We start from the raw sequence: 21,440 nt of genomic DNA, 5'->3' as shown, positions 1-21,440 counted from the left end.
ACTCAGATAATGTGCCCAAGATTCTATTATTATCTAGGTACTTCAGAGAGGAACTACAGCAGAGAATATGGGGGAGGGGTCTGTCCCAGGAAGACCCTGTGGGGATCTCCCTGAGTAGAGATGCCTTCCCATTGTTAGGTAGGTAGAATAGGGAAAAGGAGTCCAAAATGGCGGTGGCTAAAAGACAAGGAAGGTCCGAGGACCAGAGTGAAGACTTCAGGCAGAACAAACAGAACAAACAGCACTCCTGGCTAAGCCCAATTTGCATATAAAAGGAGGAGCCAAAGCGCTTTCTCTCGGACTCTCTCTCCCGCGTGCATGCGCGCGCTCTCTCTCTCTTTCTCTCTCTCTCTTTCTCCCTCCCCACCCACTTCTCCACTCTCTTCTCTTCGAGTCTTGGATTCTCCTGCTATCTTATAAATAAAATAGAGCTGTAACACTGATTTGCCTAAGAGCTGTAGCACGGTTTGTCCAAGACCTGAGAGTTGTGACGCCCCGAGGGCTTTAATGTCCGTTGCTCCAAATCTTTGTTGTGACGAGACAAAGAACCAAGGAACATACACTCGCGTGACACCATGCTCCTTATTCTTTGTAGGAAAAAGGCTTCAGCCTGGCTGCTAGACCTCCTCTGAGTTCCAAAGGGCAGATTCAAACAGTTACTAATCAGGGAAGGGAAGGAATGTAGAAACAAAGAAAAAACAATGAAACAATAGAGAAGCATAAAGCAAAGTCTTGGTTCCTCCCAAAGGAGTGCACCTACCACTTTCTTTGAGCTCTTCTGCCAGTACTGCTGCTGCCAAGTCACTTCAGTCGTGTCCGACTCCTAGCGACCCCATGGACTGCAGCCTACCAGGCTCCTCTGTCCATGGGATTTTCCAGGCAGGAGTACTGGAGTGGGGTGCCATTGCCAGTACTATTGCCTGGAAAATCCCCTGGATGGAGGAGCCTGGTAGGCTGCAGTCCATGAGGTCGTTAAGAGTCGAACACGACTGAGCGACTTCACTTTCACTTTTCACTTTCATGCATTGGAGAAGGAAATGGCAACCCACTCCAGTGTTCTTGCCTGGAGGATCCCAGGGATGGGGTGCCTGGTGGGCTGCCTTCTCTGGGGTCGCAGAGAGTCAGACAAGACTGAAGCGACTTAGTGGCGGCGGCGGCGGCAGAACTAGGTCTCCTACCCAGATAGAGGATAGTAATAGGCTGATCCAATCAGTCCATTCTGAAGGAGATCAGCCCTGGGATTTCTTTGGAAGGAATGATGCTAAAGCTGAAATTCCAGTGCTTTGGCCACCTCATGCGAAGAGTTGACTCATTGGAAAAGACTCTGATGCTGGGAGGGATTGGAGGCAGGAGGAGAAGGGGAGGACAGAGGATGAGATGGGTGGGTGGCATCACGGACTTGATGGGCTTGAGTGAACTCTGGGAGTTGGTGATGGACAGGAAGGCCTGGCGTGCTGCAATTCATGGGGTTGCAAAGAGTCGGACACGAGTGAGCGACTGAACTGAACTGAACAGGCTGAGCACAGGATTCCTGGAACACCTCCCAAGGCTGCATTGTTTTTATTGTTGCCTGACTGCTTCTGCCTTGTCTCTGCATCCTCTCGCTTCTCTGATTAGCAACTGTTTGAACTGCCCTTTGGAACTCTGGGAAGGCAAAGGAGGCTCAATAAAGCCTATTTCCTACAAACAAGAAATTGGGGACACAGAAAGACTTTCGTACCTGGGAGAACCCCATAGGAACCTGCTTGGGTGTTTAAACTCACTGTTCATAATGGAACAGTTGGATTCAAATTGTGTTTCTGGTAGATGTAAGTTAAGTTCACCTACTCAGATGGCTTAAGCTTTTTACTAGTATAGATTTCAAGATTTTTGATTCACATAGTAATCAAATAACCTCTCCTTTATTCCTCCTTCTGATAAGAATTAACTCGCTGAAGTTTGCATTTCAAATAGAGAACCCTTCGTTTCTGTAAAAGACAAGGTCGAACGTTTTCATCTCAAAGACACAAAGGAAAAGTGTAGTTTCCTCCCAGGACTTTTGTTTCCTAAATTCAGAGTTTTTACAATACTTATGAGCATTTGAGTATGGGAGGTTTGGGCCTTTTTAAGAAGAATAGGAAGGCTTTTTCTGTTTTTGTAAAGGCACAATTCCTAAGAAAATTTTACAAGCTGTCCTCTATAGGACAGTTGATTTTAATTTATCAAGGAATTGAGTTGTAACCTGAATGCTATCAAGGGTCTAAGATAGTCATGTTTATCTTTAATTCACTTGTTAATATCAGGGAGAAAATATTCAACTAAGAAATCAAGATTCCCATGTTCTCAATTTAGAGCTGTTTCTCTTTAGAATATTTTTCTTTTCCTCTGGGTATATAGTTTCATTAGCTGAGGAGGGAAGGCCTGAGGTAAAAATTCCTATCAGGCTCTGAATATCAGCTTCCAATTTGGCTAACTTCTTACCCTAGAGCTACTTTAAAAAAAAACTTTCAAATATCTTGTCAGGTTTCAGCCAGGACAAAGAGAATAAGTATTCCTGGCAGAAATGAATGACTTCCTTAGACACAAGAGGTGTCTAACCGGAGGGTACAAATGATATTACCCTTCCAAGATACAGAGCTACTCCCCAAAAAAGAGCCAAAAGGAAGAAAGACTTAGATAATTTCTCTGAAAGCTGGCAATAGTTAATAGTACCTGATAAAGTTAATTTGTGCATCAGCACCCACAAAATGGAGGCTGCTCCAGCAGCCCAGTCTACATTACCAATCTAAACTTAAATCAGCCTACAATTAGGAGAAACACCTGTCAAAGAATCCTAACATAATACCAATTACACGTCTCTAACTCAGCTGTGGCTAGTTTACCTTACCCTAGGAAGTAGAAGCTGCTAGCCTGAAAGCGTAATTGACCTCCTAGCCAATCAAGTCCAGTTTCGCTGTTGCCTCTTCTAAGTTCTGTTAAACTCAGTCTTGCCCCAGATCCCGTAGGAACAGCATTTCCACTGCTTGTGAGTCACTGCATTTGCCCAAATCAAGAGGATTGCTTTCCTTTGAATAAAAGGCATCAAACTCATTACTATTTTTTTTTTTTTTAGGTTCATCATTTGAAAAACCCTAGCCATAGAGAGATGGCAATCCACATTTCTGTTTGGTTACATTCTGGGGCCTCCCAACCTGATAGTTGAACCACCAGCGTGTCAGAGAATCAACAACCTATATGCTGCAGACAGACTGAAAAGCAAGTCAAGTTCTCGGGACACAAAACAGGACAAACAAGAAGACAACAGCTGGCACTTGAAGAGAAAAGGATAGATAACCATTAAGAAACAATGTGAAATTTTACCTTCCCTTCTTGACTGGGCACTAGAGAGATCCAGAAGAGTTGACACTGGTAAGAATTTTTACCTTTCACAAGCTTCTGCTAGTTATCTCAGGACCCAGACTGCAAGCCCCATAGTGAGTGGGGTTTACAGTAGAGTATGAAGCCCTGGCAACTACCAGAATTTCCTAGGTTTTCTATCAATTTTAACTTTAGCTTCCTCTGAGCTGTTTCAGGTAATAACTCATAGCAATTTACTACAGAATCCCTGAGAGTGTAATCAACCCTAGTAGGGGCCCTAAATGGTGGCCCTCCTTTGAGGGTTGATAGGGTGTTCAAGTTAGTGTGGAAGAATTTGCACCATCTTTGAGGACATTTTATTCCGATGTCCATTTGCAAGTTTATTACAAGTGAGATAGCAATTTCTGGCTCAGTATTTTGATGTTGGACTCCTAGGAGGATGACATTAGGGGGGACCAAAGATTGTTTTAGGTTTCTGGACTTGTTGCAGTTATAGGATCACTAACTTGGACTTTGTTTATGGTCTTGTCTCTTCAGAGTGAAAAGGTGATTCAGAAAGAGGATTGGTAGATTGTGAGTACTCAGGTAAAGGAGGATAGAGGGGAGCAGTAGGAATCACATCAGTTTCAGTTTTGCTTTGGGTCCATCTTGTGTCTTTACCTTTTCATTGGCCTTTTGCAATGAATCTTTCAATGAAGTTATTTTGGAACCGTGAAGTTTTTTGGAGTTTTCTGCATAACAATGAAAATAGATATCCTATTCAGTCGTTTAATTTGGGAGTCCTTGCTTTTAAATGTACTCTTAGGATAATCTTGTCTAATTATTGTGTCCATAAAGGCTATTGTGTTTCTAGATTTTCTGAGTAAGATTTTTTTTAACCATTTTTGTGTGTATCTACAGCTTCTGAGACCACAATTGTTAGATATAAAATAAGCAGATGTGCCAGAAGGCAATGCACTCAATTCTTTGAAACTTGAGGATTCATTTGTCTTGTTAAAGCTTGGATCTCTTGGAGCTAAATTAATAACAAAGAGGGATATGAAGCTGGGTTGGGGATTTTGTGGTGTTTTATAGAAATGGCAACCCACTCTAGTATTTTTGCCTGGAAAATTCCATGGACAGAAGAGCCTGGCGGGCTACAGTCCATAGGTCACAGAGTTGGATTTGACTGAGCATACACACACAGTTTACCTCGTTGCAAAGAAAATTTCTTGAGGTCAGTGAGCTGCTGTCAATTTAACCTGTTTTATGACCAATTTATCCTAGCACAAGAGTCTTAGAATTAGGTGATGATGCTCAGATAACTTTTGAGTGCTAAGTTATGCCTACCAACTTTGCAGCTTTGGCTTTTGAGATTCTCATTAGTAATAGAGCTATCAATTCCTTTTGTAAGAAGATTTCTTTATAGTGGTGGATGCCCTGGCAGCTTTTAATAGTTAGACTTATGCTACCCAGATTTTGATGTGCTATACTGGTCAAAATGGTCAAAATTTCTTCTCCTAATTTATTTCCCCAAGTCTCCCAGTGGTTTATACTGTGGACTTAACTTGAGGCTTTGTGAGTCACTTAAAGACTGGTATCCATTGAAGACTCCCATATAACTCTACTGTAATAAACCCTGAAACATTTTCAGCACCCCAGTGCCTTTCTAGTGTGTGTGTATGTGTGTGTGTATGTGTGTGTGTATGTGTGAGTGTGTCTATATATATAATATATATGGTCTATATGTGTATAAAATATATATACACATACATACACCATATCTTCTTTATCTATTGATGGACACATGTTGCTTCTATCTTGGCAAAATAATGCTGCTATCAACATTGGGGTACATGTATCTTTTCAAATTAGTGTTTTTATTTTCTTTGTATATATACCTAGTAGTGGAATTGCTATATCATATGATAGTTCTATTTTTAGTTTTTTCTTTTAACTCCATACTATTTTCTATACTGGTGGCACCAATTTAAATTCCTGCCAGCAGTGAATTAGGATTTTATTTTCTCTGTCCTTGCCAATATTTCTTATTTGTAGACTTTTTGATGATAGCCCTTCTGATAGGTATGAGGTGATAACTTTTGGATTTGACTTGTATTTCTCCAATGATTAACATCTTTTCAAGTCTGTTGGCTATCTGTCTGTTTATTTGAAAATATATCTATTCAGGTCTTCTACTCATTTTTCAATTGGGTTGTTTGTTTTATTGATTTTGAGTTGTATGAGCTGATTATATGTTTTGGGTATTAACTCCTTATTGGTCATATCATTTGCAAATATACCTTCTGTTAAGTAGATTCTCTTTTCATTTCATACATGATTTCCTTTGTTGTGCAAAAGTTTTAAAATTTAATTAGGTCTCATTTGTTTATATTTACTTTTTCTTCCTTTGCCTGAGAGGAGAGATCCAAAAATATATTGCTAAAATTTGTGTCAGAGAGTGTACTGCCTATGCTTTCTTCTAGGGGTTTTATGGTTTCTGAGCTTATATTTAGGTTTTTAGTCCATTTTGAGTTTATTTTTATACGTAGTGTGGGAAAATGTTCTAAATTAATTTTTTAATGTAGCACTCCAATTTTCCCAGCACCATTGATTGAAAAGACTGTTTCTTTCCCATTTATATATTGTTGCCTCCTTAGTCATTGATTAGTGTACCATAAGTACATGGAGTTTTTTTTCTGGGTTCTGTATTCTTTTCCATTGATTTCTATGTCTACTTTTGTGCCCATATCATATTGTTTTGATTCCTATAGTTTTTAGTATAGTTTGAAGTAAGGGAGCATGATAACTCCAACTTTGTTAATTTTTCTCAAAATTTCTTTGGCAATTCAGAATCTTCCAATACTATGTTAAATAGAAGTGGTCAGAGTGAATATCCTTCTCTTGTTCCTGATCTTGAGGAAAAGATTTTAGCTTTTCACTCTCAAGTGTGATGTTAGCTGTGAGTTTGTCATATGTAACCTTTATTATGTTGAGATATGTTCCCTCTATACCAAATTTGAAGTGAAAAGTGAAAGTTGCTCAGTTGTGTCCAACTCTTTGCGACCTGATGGACTATACAGTCCATGGAATTCTTTAGGCCAGAATAATGGAGTGGGTAGCCTTTCCCTTTTCCAGGGGATCTTCCCAACCCAGGGATAGAAGCCAGGTCTCCCTCATTGCAGGCAGATTCTTTACCAGCTAAGCCACAAGGGAAGCCCAAGAATACTGAAGTGGATAGCCTATCCTTTTTCCAGCAGATCTTCCAGACCCAGGAATCGAACCAGAGTCTCCTACACTGCAGGCAGATTCTTTACCAACTGAACTATCAGGGAAGCCCCAATTTAGATGATAGCTTTCATCATGAATGGATGTTGAATTTTGTCACTTGCTTTTTCTACATCTTTTGAGATGGTCAGTGTTAATGTTATCCTTACTTTTTTTCATGTGGTGTAGCACACTGATTGGATTGCAGATAGTGAAATATTTTTCACACCTGGAATAAATCCTAGTGTATTATACTTCTTACATATTGTTGAATTCAGTGCATCTATATTCAACAGAGATATTGCTCTATGATTTTCTTTAATTATAATTAAATTTCTATAATTACAAATTCAACTTCACTACTAATGATTGCTATGTTCAGATTGTCTAGTTCTTCCTGATTCAGTCCTGGAAGATTGTAGTTTCTAGAAATTTATTAGGTTGTCCAATTTTTTCACATATAACTGTTCATAGTATTCTCATAATTTTCTGTATCTCTGGGATATTGGTTGTTACTTCTTCTGTTTCTTATTTATTTGAGTCATTTATTTTTTCTTGATGAGTTTGACTCAAGGCTTATTGAACTTTTCAAAAAAAAAAAATCTTGGTTTCATTGTTATTTTCTGTTCCTTTTCAGGTCTCTATTGTATTTATTTCCTCTCTGATCTTTATTATTTATGATCCTTCACTGACTTTGCGATTTTTTTTTTCCCACCTAATTTTTTAAGATGTTAGATTAGGTTGTTTAAGATTTTACATTTGCTTGATTTAGGCCCATATTGCTATAAACTTCCATTTTGCTTTGCATCCCATAAATTTTGGAAAGCTTTTTAATTTGTCAAGAGATATTTTCTAATTTTACTTTTATTTCCTCATTGACCTTTTGATATTTTAGTAATATAGTTTATTCTCCACATGTTTCTTATTTTTCCCATTTGCTTTGTGTAATTGATTTCTATTTTCATACCATTGTAGTCAGAAAATAAGGTTGGTATAATTTCTATCCTGTTAAATTTATTAAGACTTGTTTTATCACCTTCCCTTCTGGCTCAGTCAGTAAAGGATTTTCCTGCATTGCTGGAGACCTGGGTTCAGTCCCTGGGTCAGGAAGATCCCTGGAGAATGAAATGGCAACCCAATCCAGTATTTTTGCCTGGATAATCCCATGGACAGAGGAGCTAAGTGGGCTACAGTCCATGGGGTCACAAAGAGTCAGATATGACTGAGTGATTAAAACTTAACTTTTATGACCTATCATGTGATCTATCCTGGAGAATGCTCCATGTGCACTTGAAAGGAATATATATATTCTACTGTTTTGGTATGAATTGTCTTGTTAAGTCCAAGTGGTGTAATGTGTTATTTAAAACTACTGTTTCCTTTTTGATTTCTTGCCTGGATGATCTGTCCATTGATGTAAGTGAAGTATTAAAGAGGAGCCAGGTAGGCTGCCGTTCATGGGGTCGCTAAGAGTCGGACATGACTGAGCGACTTCACTTTCACTTTTCACTTTCATGCATTGGAGAAGGAAATGGCAATCCACTCCAGTGTTCTTGCCTGGAGAATCCCAGGGGCAGGGAAGCCTGATGGGCTGCCATCTATGGGGTCACACAGCGTTGGACATGACTGAAGCGAATTAGCAGTAGCAGCAGCAGCAGACAGCATAGTAAAAAGAAGAGACATTACTTTGCTGACAAAAGTCCATCTAGTCAAAGATGTGTTTTTTTCAGTATTCATGCATGGATGTGAGATTTGGACTATAAAGAAAGCTGAGTGCCAAAGAATTGATGCTCTTGAACTGTGGTGTTGAAGAAGATTCTTGAGAGTCCCTTGGACAGCAAGAAATTTCAACCAGCCCATCCTAAAGGAAATCAGTCTGAATATTCTTTGGAAGGACTGATGTTGAAGCTGAATCTCCAATACTTTGGTGTGAAGACCTGAGTCATTTGAAAAGACCCTGATGTTGAGAAAGGTTGAAGGCTGGAAGAAAATGGGATGACAGAGGATGAGATGGATGGATGGCATCACTGACAGGATGGACATGAGTCTGAGTAAACTTAGCAAATTGGTGATGGACATGGAAGCCTGGCGTGCTGCAGTCCATGGGGTCGCAAACAGCTGGACATGACTGAATGACTGAACTGAACTAGCATTGATGACTATTAGTTTTTGTTTATCTGAGAAGTTCTTTGTCTCTCCTTCAATTTTTAATAATAATCCTGCTGAGTGGAATGTCTTAGATTGTAGGATTTTCCTTTTCATAATGTTTTTTTCCTTTAATAATTTTATATATATCATGCCTCTCCCTTCTGGTCTGCAAGTTTTTGTAGAAAAATCAGCCGATAGCCTTATTTGGGTTTGCTTGTATGTGGCCCTTTGTTGTTTTCCTGCTGCCTTAAGAATTCTCTCTTTATCTTTAACTTTTGGTATTTTAGCTATTATATGTCTTGGCATGGGTCTCTTTGTATTCATTTTGTTTGGGACTCTCTTTGATTCCTTTACCTGTATATATATTTCCTTCCTCAGGTTCAGAAAGTTTTCAACCAGAATTTAATCAAATATATTTTTAACCCTTACATTTCTCTTTTCACTTTCTGGTTCTCCTAAAATGTGAATGTTGTTATGCTTGATGTTTGTTGTCTTTGAGGCTTGTTAAATTGTTCTCATTTTTCAAATTTGTTTTTGTTTCTCTGATTGGGAGATTTTTGGAACTCTGTCTACCAGGTCAATGTGTGTTATTTTGTATCACCTAGCCTGCTGTTAATTCCTTCTAGTCTATATTTCATTTCCGTTATTCTGTTCTTCAGTTCTGATTTTTTTTTTTTAATTTTCTAATTTCTTGTTAAAATTCTCAGCATGTTCATCTATTCCTTACCTCAGTTTAGTTAACATTCTTTTAACTAATGCATTGAACTGTTAATCTAGCCAATTATTTATCTCTTTCATTAGTTTTTTTTCCCCAAGTTATTTTTTCTTTCACTTGAAACTAATTCAGCTGTCTCTGTGAAATCAGGTGAAACAGTTACCTATCCCAGTATTGAAATGGTGTCCTTATGTGGGAGCCTCCCTATGGAGTCTGCATATGCCCAGCAGTTTTGGTGGGAGAATTGGATCTGATGTAAGTACAAATCATGTCTCTCCCCAGAATGTGCTGACAGCTATGGGTAGGAGAAGGAGATCCAGGGTGTTGTGAGCCAGGGTTCTCCTGTGATCAGTGGCTCATACCACCCTACTGGGGGCAAGTCACGTCCCATGTTGCAGGAGCAGAAGCCCTAAGGTTCAGGTCCACCTTGGTTCTTTTTCTGTGTATGTGCTATCCCTGCTCCCAGCATTGGCACCTTATCCCTATAGGGGAGCAGTGCTGGAGAAAGAGGGGCTGAAGTGTGTGCCTGGTGTGGATCAGGGCACATGTTGAGGTGGTTCCTACACTAGTCAAGGCTTTTCATAGTGCTTGTCATGACCCCATTCAGATGATGTGCTGGATCAGAGCTGGCTCTGTCTCTTTCAACTGCTCCCTCTCCTTGGCCATGTCAGCCATCACTCTAGTGTGGGGCTGCTCTGTGGAGCAAGCGAGCCTGGAAAGACGGCTTGGCTGGAATGTGTGCTAGGATAGTCACAGAAAACTGGCCAAGTTCACTGGCATTTCAATCTATTTCTTCTGCCTTGTTGCAGGAGTAAGCAAGTAAGTGCATGTTCCTCATGAGAGGAATCTACACATCTTATAGCCCTGCTGTCAGTCCCATTGGTTTTCAAATCAAATGAGGTGACTTGCCCTCCCAGGATCAGACCCAAGGGCTGGACTACCCAACATGTAGTTTTAACCACTCATTCCCCAGGGAGGCTCTCCACCTGTATAATCACCTACCTCTTCCGTTTTCCCTCCTAGGGGCACAGGTCCTGACCTGATCATGTCTCTTCCTTTCCTACCTGACTCTGTGATGGCAAATTTCCTTGGCAACTGCCAATTCATAATTGATACTGCCTCCATTTAGTCTCCATTTAGTTTTCAGGATGTAAATGTATTTTTGATGTGTTCATGGAGGGAGATGAGATCAGAGTCCTACTCTACCATCTCGATCTCCTCCTCTCTGGATTGTATTTTATATAAATTACAATATCAAAGATGTTTCTTGTGTTGAAAATGAAACTCTAGTTATGTAGGTGTTGTTCTTGATTTTATAAGGAAGATAACAATATTTAGAAATGAGTACCATCATGTCAGTGATTTACTTTTAAATACTTAGTGAAAGAGAAAGAGAAGACAAATGTGCCAAAAATTAACAATTGGTGAATCTGGTGGCTCAGAGGTTAAAGCGTCTGCCTGCAGTACGGGAGACCTGGGTTCGATCCCTGGGATGGGAAGATCCCCTGGAGAAGGAAATGGCAACCCACTCCAGTATTCTTGCCTGGAGAATCCCATGGATGGAGGAGCCTGGTGGGCTACAGTCCACAGGGTCGCAGAGTTGGACACGACTGAGCAACTTCACTTTCACTTTTCACTTTCACTTTCACTAAGGAGTAAGTGTGTGTCATTAAAATAAGAGTTTTGATACAACTTTTCTGTAGGCTTGACATTTTTCAAAGTAAAAAAAAAAAAAAAAAGGCAAATATAAACATTCCTAGGAGTTGCCTTATCTTTTATGAGGGCTGTAATACAAGTAAAGACATTTATTGTAATTAAAAAGGTTCACAAGACATTTTAAGTCTTTTTTTCACATCATGAAATAAAAATCGTCTCTTAAAAATGTAATATCCCCTCTCTTCATAATGGCCTTTACACTTTACCTTTCCCTGACTCATCCTGATATGAAAACATTATGACTTCATGCATAATTCCATTTAACTTTTAAGCTAAATTTAGGAGTGATTGCCACTATTTTTCTAGTGTTATGAAACATACACAGTTATTTGATAACAAATTGATGTTTTCATAGTAGTTTTGATAATATAAGCCTGAAATTAGATTTTAGCAGAGAATGAAGGGTGATAGTTCCCAATCTATATTCAGAATAGCACACTATTTCTTGGAGTAACAGAAAGTAGAAAATGACAGAAAGAAATGGCTGAAACTTTGAACCATGACAGCCTTGAAAATGGCAAAATGCAGTTAAAGGTATAAGGAAAATGTTGAAATATACAAGAAGTCATTACTTGTATTATTTTGAAGGCAGAAAGAACATGGAAAAGTTTACACTTGGGGAACAGAAAAACTCTTTAACACTATCCTTTTACTTACAATTAAGACTATATAAGACATTTTTCTTATAATTGAGAGAATTTTTTTCCACATTGTGAAAATCCCTGATAGGATTCTGAAGAAGTTTTATATGTTCACTTATTTGAACTATTAACATGCTGAAATATCCTTTCCTACAAACCCGAAACTGCAATTTTTTCTTCTTTTTGTAGTGACATAATTCTTTAAAATGTTGTCTCTTTCAGAAAGTATGTAATGCACATAATTTGTAGAAAGTACTCATTATATCACAGAACTGTAGTCAAAGTTTAACAGTTAAATACTGATTGGCACAAAAGGTTGGATGCTAAACTGATGCTTACTTCTGTTTAATCTTTCGATTGCAGCTGCATTTTGCTATATTAAGCTTTCAAATTGAATGGCCATAAATAATAATATACTTAACTGTATTGCAAAATTTTTGTTAATCTACTTAGACTACATGTAAGCTCATTTAGCACCTGCTAGAGTGCTTTAAAATTTCTGGGTCACAGTCCAATAGCATCGACTTTGTCCCTAAGACTAGCATTAATTTTAATAAAGTAGAATAGAATAGGACAGACCAGAATAATTCTACATGCATAACAAGTAGTAGGCATAAATGTTGTTTAGCAAATGAGGTTGTGTATATATATCTGTGCAGTATTGGAATATAAAATGTCTTGTTGCAGCTTAAAAAGTTGAAGACAATGACTCTTGCTTGCATTTTCATAGGGTTAAATAGAGGCTGTCACTTTTATAAATTGTTAAACATAATCTTAGGTTGGTGCAGAAATTATTGTGGTTTTTGCATTGTTAAACTTTTCCATTTAATATTGGAATACATTCTAAATGAATTTGATTATACTACACATCATTTTAATGTACATTTCTCACTTTATTTTTTTTCTAATGACTTATTACTTGCTGTTTAAGAGTGTTATAATGATTTAAAATTCAAAGTCCAAAACTGTAATTATGTTTGTACTAACCTAATAGCAAATTTTGGTGAAAAATTTTTCCATGCATAGCAAGACTTCTAATTCTAAAAATAAACATTATTTTTATAGATTTTGTTTTTTCTCACGAGGAAAATGCATGCTTACTGTAAAGTTAAAAAGCAGAGTTAGAAAATCTGATCATGAATCAAATTGAACATTTATATTCAAGATATTTGTATTTTACTGTAAAATTTGTATTATGAAATATTTTTCTATTCAGTTAAGTTCAGTTCAGTCGCTCAGTCGTGTCCGACTCTTTGCAACCCTATGAATTGCAGCACGCCAGGCCTCCCTGTCCATCACCAACTCCCGGAGTTCACTCAGACTCACATCCATCAAGTCAGTGATTAGGCAGTTAATAACTTGATGAGTGGTAATATTTTAGATATTTATCACATATTTTGCAAATATTCTAATTTGTCTATATTTTAAAAAATCTGTTTATTCAGACATTTTCAAATGTAGTCATCATGTCATTTGCTTCTGGGTTTGTGTTTTTCTTATAGAGGCCTTTTCTATGTTCCCATGATATATATCATAGTCTTTTAAACCTGTTTATTCTGACATTTTCAAATGTAGTCGTTCTATCATTTGCTTCTATGTTTGTATTTCTCTTATAGAGGCCTTTTCTGTGTTCCCATGATATATATTTTACCTTTCTATCTTATTTAATAATATTCACAATTTCTATTCTTTACCTATATTCTGTCTTTTTCTTAACAGTATCATACCAGTTCAACCCTATTAAATTATGGCATGTTTATATAACATTTTAATAACTGACAAGACTTTTCTCCATGTACTTCTATTTTAAATATATTTCTGCTTACTTATTTGATTGTTTTTGATTTTGTAGTTGATTACAAAATGTTTTTAAGAAGTTTAACATGAGTGGACAAAATTAAAACTTTATAGCTTGAAGAATGATTACAGTCCAAAAACACTCAAGTAATATCTCAGTGAGAAGGCAATGGCACCCCACTCCAGTACTCTTGCCTGGAAAATCCCATGGACGGAGAAGCCTGATGGGCTGCAGTCCATGGGGTCGCTGAGGGTCGGACACGACTAAGCGACTTCACTTTCACTTTTCACTTTCCTGCATTGGAGAAGGAAATGGCAACCCACTCCAGTGTTCTTGCCAGGGACGGCGGAGCCTGGTGGGCTCCTGTCTATGGGGTCACACAGAGTTGGACACGACTGAAGTGACTTAGCAGCAGCAGCAATATCTCAGTAAAGCTGAAAAAAACAAAAAAGACTCATGTAATTAAACCAGGCTCAATCTATAAAGCATCACCAGCACACCTTATCATTATCATCACACCCAGAAATAAGCACTTAGTATATGGTGCTGTTTCACTCATAGCTAGGATTCACGGATTCAGGAATCAAGGGGTCAAAATACAAGTGGCATCACTCATTTTTACCCCCAGTGACTTATAGCAAAGTTTCCATTTCTTTCCACAACCTATGATCTACTGGCCTAGAAGACTTAGTACTAAGGTGGTGAATGTGTCCACCTGTTTAGATTCCCTTGAACTGGAAGTGAAAACTTCCACATGGTCACTTTGAACTCCTAGGCCTCTCAATCAACAGGCAAAGAAACAAATTACTATATTGTCTTAGATGATTGTTCCTGACTACCAAAGCGAAATTGGACTCTTACTGCACAATGGAGAAAAGGAAGAGTATATCTAGGACATAGGAGATCTTTTAGGGAGTCTTTTAGTATTACCATTTACCATGCCCTGTGGTAAAAGTCAATGAAAAACTACAAAAATCTACTCCAGGCAGGACTAATAGTGGCCCAAACTCTTCACGAATGAAAGTTTAGGTCACTCACCAGCTAAAGAATCACACTCAGATGGAGACGCTTACTGAAAGCAAAGGCAAATCAGAATGGGTAGTGGAAAATTGTAGTAGGTAATTACCAGCTATGATCAAGTAACAGAACTAGAGACTGTAATTGTCATGCATTTTGTGACTCCTGTTATGGATGTGTTTGTTTGTGTGTGTGTTTGTGTGTGCATGTGTATGTCAAGGCTTCCCAGGTGACACGGTGGTAAAGAATCTACCTGTCAATGAAGAAGAGGCGGGTTTGATCTCTGGATAAGGGAGGTGCCCTGGAGGAGGAAGCGACAACCTACTCCAGTATTCTTGCCCGGAGAACCCCACGATAGAGGAGCTTGGTGGACAACAGATGTGTCACAGAGTTGGACACAACTGAAGTGACTTAGCATACATGCACACAGGATGGAATCATGTTAGTATCATGTTAAGGATGAATTTATGATGGTTAATTTTATGTTTCAACTTGACTGAGCCATGGGTGCCCAGACATTTGGTCATGCATTATTCTAGGGTTGTCTTTGAGGGTATTTCTAGTTGTGACTAATATTTGAATCGGTAAGCTGAGAAAGAATGGATTGCCATCCTTCATTTGGGTGGGTCTCATGCAGTCAGTTCGGAGAAGGCAATGGCACCCCACTCCAGTACTCTTGCCTGGAAAATCCCATGGATGGAGGAGCCTGGTAGGCTGCAGTCCATGGGGTTGCTAAGAGTCGGATACGACTGAGCGACTTCACTTTCATGCATTGGAGAAGAAATGGCAACCCAATCCAGTGTTCTTGCCTGGAGAATCCCAGGGACGGGGGAGCCTGGTGGGCTGCCATCTATGGGGTCGCACAGAGTCAGACACGGCTGAAGCGACTTGGCAGCAGCAGCAGCATGCAGTCAGTTCAGGGCCTTAGTAATATCAACATGAAATGGCTAACCCTCCTATGAGTAAGAAGGAGTTCCTTCTGCATAAACCACCCTAAACTGGGACTTTGGACTTTTGCCCTTAGACTCAAATGGAAATACCAGCTCTTTCTGATTGTGAAAGTCAATGCAAACCTGCTGGCGCTCATACTGGAACTATGCTGTTTACTCTTTTGTCTTGGACATTGCAACTAGTATTTCCTAGAAACTATAGATGATTTTATGACTCTCTGATAATTATTTTTTGAATTTTATTTTCTAAGGAATATAACTTGGCCAAATTTAATCTATGAAACTCAATTTCCCAAATAGCCACAACAGGACTATTTGGAGTTTTTCCTGTGTATGAGTAGTCATAGATTAGCCAGAGATTTACGCTAAGTGGCTGTCAGTTCAGTTCAGTCACTCAGTTGTGTCCGACTCTTTGCAACCCCATAAATTGCAGCACGCCAGGCCTCCTGTCCATCACCAACTCCTGGAGTTCACCCAAACTCATGTCCATCGAGTCGGTGGTGCCATCCAGCCATCTCATCCTCTGTCGTCCCCTTCTCCTCCTGTCCCCAATCCCTCCCAGCATCAGGGTTTTTCCAATGAGTCAACTCTTCACATGAGGTGGCCAAAGTGTTGGAGTTCCAGCTTTAGCATCAGTCCTTCCAATGAACACCCAGGACTGGTCTCCTCTGGGATGGACTGGTTGGATCTCCTTGCAGTCCAAGGGATTCTCAAGAGTCTTCTCCAACACCACAGTTCAAAAGCATCAATTCTTTGGCACTCAGCTTTCTTCACAGTCCAACTCTCACATTCATAAATGACTACTGGAAAAACCATAGCCTTGACTAGATGGACCTTTGTTGGCAAAGTAATGTCTTTGCTTTTGAATATGCTGTCTAGGTTGGTCATAACTTTGCTTCCAAGGAGTAAGCGTCTTTTAACTTAATGGCTGCAATCACCATCTGCAGTGATTTTGGAGCCCAAAAAAATAAAGTCTGACACTATTTCCACTGTTTCCCCATCTATTTCCATGAAGTGATGGGACCAGATGCCATGATCTTCGTTTTCTGAATGTTGAGCTTTAAGCCAACTTTTTTACTCTCCTCTTTCACTTTCATCAAGAGGCTTTTTAGTTCCTCTTCATTTTCTGCCATAAGGGTGCTGTCATCTGCATATCTAAGGTTATTGATATTTCTCCCGGCAATCTTGATTCCAGCTTGTGTTTCTTCCAGTCCAGTTTCTCATGATGTACTCTGCATATAAGTTAAATACGCAGGGTGACAATATACAGCCTTGACGTACTCCTTTTCCTATTTGGAACCAGTCTGTTGTTCCATGTCCAGTTCTAACTGTTGCTTCCTGACCTGCATATAGGTTTCTCAAGAGGCAGGTCAGATGGTCTGGTATTCCCATCTCTTTCAGAATTTTCCAGAGTTTATTGTGATCCACACAGTCAAAGGCTTTGGGATAGTCAATAAAGCAGAAATAGATGTTTTTCTGGAACTCTCTTGCTTCGCAACTTGATCTCTGGTTCCTCTGCCTTTTCTAAAACCAGCTTGAACATATGGAAGTTCACGGTTCATGTATTGCTGAAGCCTGGCTTGGAGAATTTTGAGCATTACTTTACTAGCGTATGAGATGGGTGCAATTGTGCGGTAGTTTGAGCATTCTTTGGCATTGCCTTTCTTTGGGATTGGAATGAAAACTGACCTTTCCAGTCCTGTGGCCACTGTTGAGTTTTCCAAATTTGCTGGCATATTGAGTACAGCACTTTCACAGCATCATCTTTCAGGATTTGGAATAGCTCAACTGGAATTCCATCACCTACACTAGCTTTGTTCATAGTGATGTTTTCTAAGGCCCACTTGACTTCACATTCCAGGATGTCTGGCTCTAAGTGAGTGATCTACCATCGTGATTATCTGGGTTTTGAAGATCTTTTTTGTACAGTTCTTCTGTGTATTCTTGCCACCTCTTCTTAATATCTTCTGCTTCTGTTAGGTCCATACCATCTCTGTCTTTTATTGAGCCCATCTCTATAGGGAGTGACAATTTTTAGGAAACTGAAGGTTATTCAGACCATAAAATAGACTAGACATTATAAGATCAAGAAAAGGAAATACATCTTATTTCTGTCATTCGCATTGTCTAAGTCTACATTTGAGAGAAAATTTTCTAACATCTATTGTTTTGAGCATATTTTAAATTTTTTCTGCCAACTTTTTACGTTTCCCTAAATTAAGATTTGATCTATATTATGAGAAGAGTTTCAGAGCAGGCCAAAGAGGTCTTTTTAAGGAATAGGAATGCTATTAAAAATTCAGGTGTTGGTGTAAGCTGTAAAACACAGTCTGCACAATTTTAAGTTTATTTTACCAGTAGCTTTGCTTTCTGCATTACTGATAAAAGTTACTTAATTTTAAAATTCCTCTGTTCATTGTAAGTTCACTTTATTGGCACCTGTGCTGTGCTTAGTTGCTAATTCATACCCAACTCTTTGTGATCCCATGGACTGTAGCCCGTTAGGCTCCTCTGTCCATGGGGATTCTCCAGGCAAGAATACTGGAGTGGGTTGCCATGCTCTCCTCCAGGGCTTCTTCCCAACTCAGGGATTGAACCCAGGTTTCAATTGCTTTGCAGGCAGAATCTTTACCATCTGAGCCACAAGGAAGGAAAAAGATATACACTATACATCCCATAGTTCTACAAGAAATAGTGTACTTTTAAGCCTTGTTATTCATATTGCTTCATCTATGTTCCTAAAATCTCCCTGGCAACAAATATTTAATTTATGATTTTTATCATATTTATAATGAATAACTATAGAAAAAATAGACTACAATACAGTAATATATTTTAAAATAATTTATTAATGATAAATATTGAAAAAGTACCCAGTGTATTCTCTATAATATTTATTTTATGTGCATTATTTTCAAGTATCCTAAAACTTAAGGTACACTTGTATTAATTTACTAACTTTTCAGACTAAGTCAAAACAAACAAAGCAAAAATCTATCACAAGACTTAAGTAACTTGCCCAAATTATGTAGTTAGTAATTTGTGAAGTCTTGTCCAAACCAAGGCTATGAGATTCTGATAGCAGTTTTCCAGATTCCATTTTCATTACATTTATTTTTCTTTTGCTGGGACTAGGTTGGGGCAGGGGCAAGATGAAAAAAATAGAGGATAAAATTCGATCAGTTAAAAGGATTTGACAGGTTATTTAGGTTCCTAAACTTCATATTTTAAATTGCTAGTCTCAAATCAACAAAATGCATATCTAGGTAATCAATCAAAATAATTTTAATACTAATTCACTTGTTGTGAATGTGGAGAGTATATACATTTATGCATTTTGATTTCCCACCTTTATATAGCATCCACAGATTTACAGTGGACAGCTTGAGGACAGAGTTAAAAATGAGGAAATTTTAGGATTTCATGTATTTACAAGATTGAGAATGTAATCTTTCAGTTTAGCAAATTTTGCTACTCATTTTATGATAAAGTGGTATGTTATTGACTCTTTTGACAGTGAATTAAATTCAGTTTTTTTCAATTTAGTAATTTATCAAAGAAATGAAGATTTCATTTTATTTCTGGGGCAGAATTTTGCAAGTCTGTTCTCTGACTATCTGGGTATTGTTGGAGATCATTTTTCTCTATATAGTCATTTTATATATCTCATTAGTTTTTGGTCTATTCATTTTACTGAAAAAAAGATACTGCTACAACACTGACATGAAAGAAACTTTCAATTAGGGGATCTGGGAAGATAAACAGTATCTTATTGAAAAATAAAATATGATAAACTATTGAATTGACCTGTAGATTTATTTATTTATTTATTTTTACTTGCGCTGTTACTACAAAGTCCAGTGTACAATGTTATTTTATTATTAATTCTCTGAATCGCAAGTTCAATTTTCAAAATGGTGTGAATTCTCTATTATGTAATATGAAAAGAAGTGATGATAGAAGTGAGTAGATGAAGGGTTTTAAATAAAGTAAATTTGAGTAAAGAAGAGATCATCAGTAATTCACATATCAATATGACATTTCTTCAAAATTTTATTGCCTCAGTATTTAATTCACATAGAAATTAAGCCATTTTACTATTCTAAAAATAATAGGTATTTGGATAATTTATGTAAGAAAATGATGTGAGAGTTGAATGAAGATAAAACAAATTTTAATTATTGAGTTTAAAATTAAATTCTAAGAAAATTTATTTGATGTTGCATTACATGGGAATTTTATAATATAGCTTCCTTTCATTATGCAAGCTTATCATTTATCTGTAATTCACATTTTATTAAAATAACCAGTAAGAAAAACTGAAGCAATTAATAATGTAAATTGTTCATCATTAAAATAAAATGAAAGCTAATTCATAAGATAATATAAGAAAACTAATAGTATTATTATTACTAACAATTGTTTCATATTACATATTTCCAAAACCTTAGCATTGCCCTGCTACTTTTCTGCTGCCTCACTGTCCATTGAACAACAAAGTTCTATACAATCAAACTGTTATTAACAGATTAACAGTATCTATTAAAGCAGAATATTGTATCTAACTTTATCATTAACTTGTCTCTCCTGAAAAAGTATTTGTACATTGTGAATAATTGATCTGATAATATTCATAGTGCCATACTTTAATCATTTTTGCTGTGGACTGAGATATCTATTAAAGAAAAATATTGTTGTTCAGTTGCTCAGTCGTGTCCAAATCTTTGTGACTCCGTGAACCGCAGCATGGCAGGCTTCTCTGTGCTTCACCATTGCCTGGAGTTTGCTCAAACTCATGTCCATTGAGTCGGCAATGCCATCCAACTATTTCGTCCTCTTTTGTCCCCTTCTCCTCCTGCCTTCATCTTTCCCCAAATCAGGGTCTTCCAACAAGTCGGCTCTTCACATGAGGTGGCCAGTGTTGGAGCTTCAGCTTTATCATCAGCCCTTCCAATGAATATTCAGGGTTGATTTCCTTTAGGATTGATTTACTTGGTCTTGTAGTCCAAGAAACTTTCAAGAGACTTCTCCAACACCACAGTTGAAAAGCATCAATTCTTTGGCACACAGCCTTCTTTTAGTTCAACTCTCATATCCATACATGACTACTAGAAAATCTGTAGCTTTGACTATATGCACTTTTGTCAGCAAAGTAATGTCTCTGGTTTCTAATATGCTGTCTAGGTTTATCATAGCTTTTCTTTCAAGAGCAAGAGTTTTTTAATTTAATGGCTAGTCACAGTCCACAGTAATTTTGGAAGCCAAGAATATAAAGTCTGTCACTGTTTCCATTATTTCCTCATCTATTTACCATGAACTGAAGGGACTGGATGCCTTGATCTCTGTTTTTTGAATGTTGAGGTTTAAGCCAGCTTTTTCACTCTCCTCTTTCACTTTCATCAAGAGGCTCTGTAATTCCTTTGCACTTTCTGCCATAAGCGTGGTGTCATCTGCATATCTGAGGTTATTGATATTTCTCCCGACAGTTTTGATTGCATCTCATACTTCACCCAGCCCAGCATTTCCCATGATGTACTCTGCATATAAGTTAAATAAGAAGGGTGACAATATACAGCCTTGACATACTCCTTTCCCAGTTTGGAACCAGTCCATTTTTCCATGTCTGTTTTTAACTGTTGATTCTTGTCCTGCATACAGGTTTCTCAGGAGGCAGGTAAGGTGGTATGGCATTCCCATCTCTTAAAGAATTTTCCACAGTTTGTTGTGATCAACACAGTCAAAGACTTTAGCATAGTTAATGAAGCAGAAATAGATGTTTTTTCTGGAATTCTCTTGCTTTTTCTATGATCCAACAGATGTTGGCGATTTGATCTCTGGTTCCTCTGCCTTTTCTAAAACCAGCTTGACGATCT

The 21,440-nt window shown here is 37.9% G+C and overlaps 1 long non-coding RNA gene across 17 annotated transcripts in view; it reads left to right on the top strand.

Moving 5' to 3' along the window:
• The first annotated feature begins 2,847 nt into the window (after positions 1-2,847).
• LOC147364667 (uncharacterized) overlaps positions 2,848-21,440 on the top strand; it is a 287,481-nt gene continuing 268,888 nt past the window's right edge. For 11 of the 17 annotated variants that reach the window (XR_015134845.1, XR_015134851.1, XR_015134860.1 and 8 more), the window contains exons 1-2: positions 2,848-3,004; positions 3,092-3,387. This is a non-coding gene — a long non-coding RNA (uncharacterized LOC147364667). Of the gene's footprint in view, positions 3,005-3,091; positions 3,388-3,873; positions 3,922-8,312; positions 9,369-9,595; positions 9,701-10,468; positions 13,625-14,837; positions 15,021-21,440 lie in introns of those variants that run through there. The other 6 variants (XR_015134852.1, XR_015134847.1, XR_015134843.1 and 3 more) reach the window with 6 other exon arrangements.

This window comes from Bos grunniens, chromosome 10 (assembly GCF_055505025.1).
Source record: "Bos grunniens cultivar Pamir isolate PY7600 chromosome 10, Bosgru_T2T1.0, whole genome shotgun sequence".
In the NCBI taxonomy this organism is placed as follows: domain Eukaryota; kingdom Metazoa; phylum Chordata; class Mammalia; order Artiodactyla; family Bovidae; genus Bos; species Bos grunniens.
This window is presented reverse-complemented; position numbering and strand designations above follow the sequence as displayed.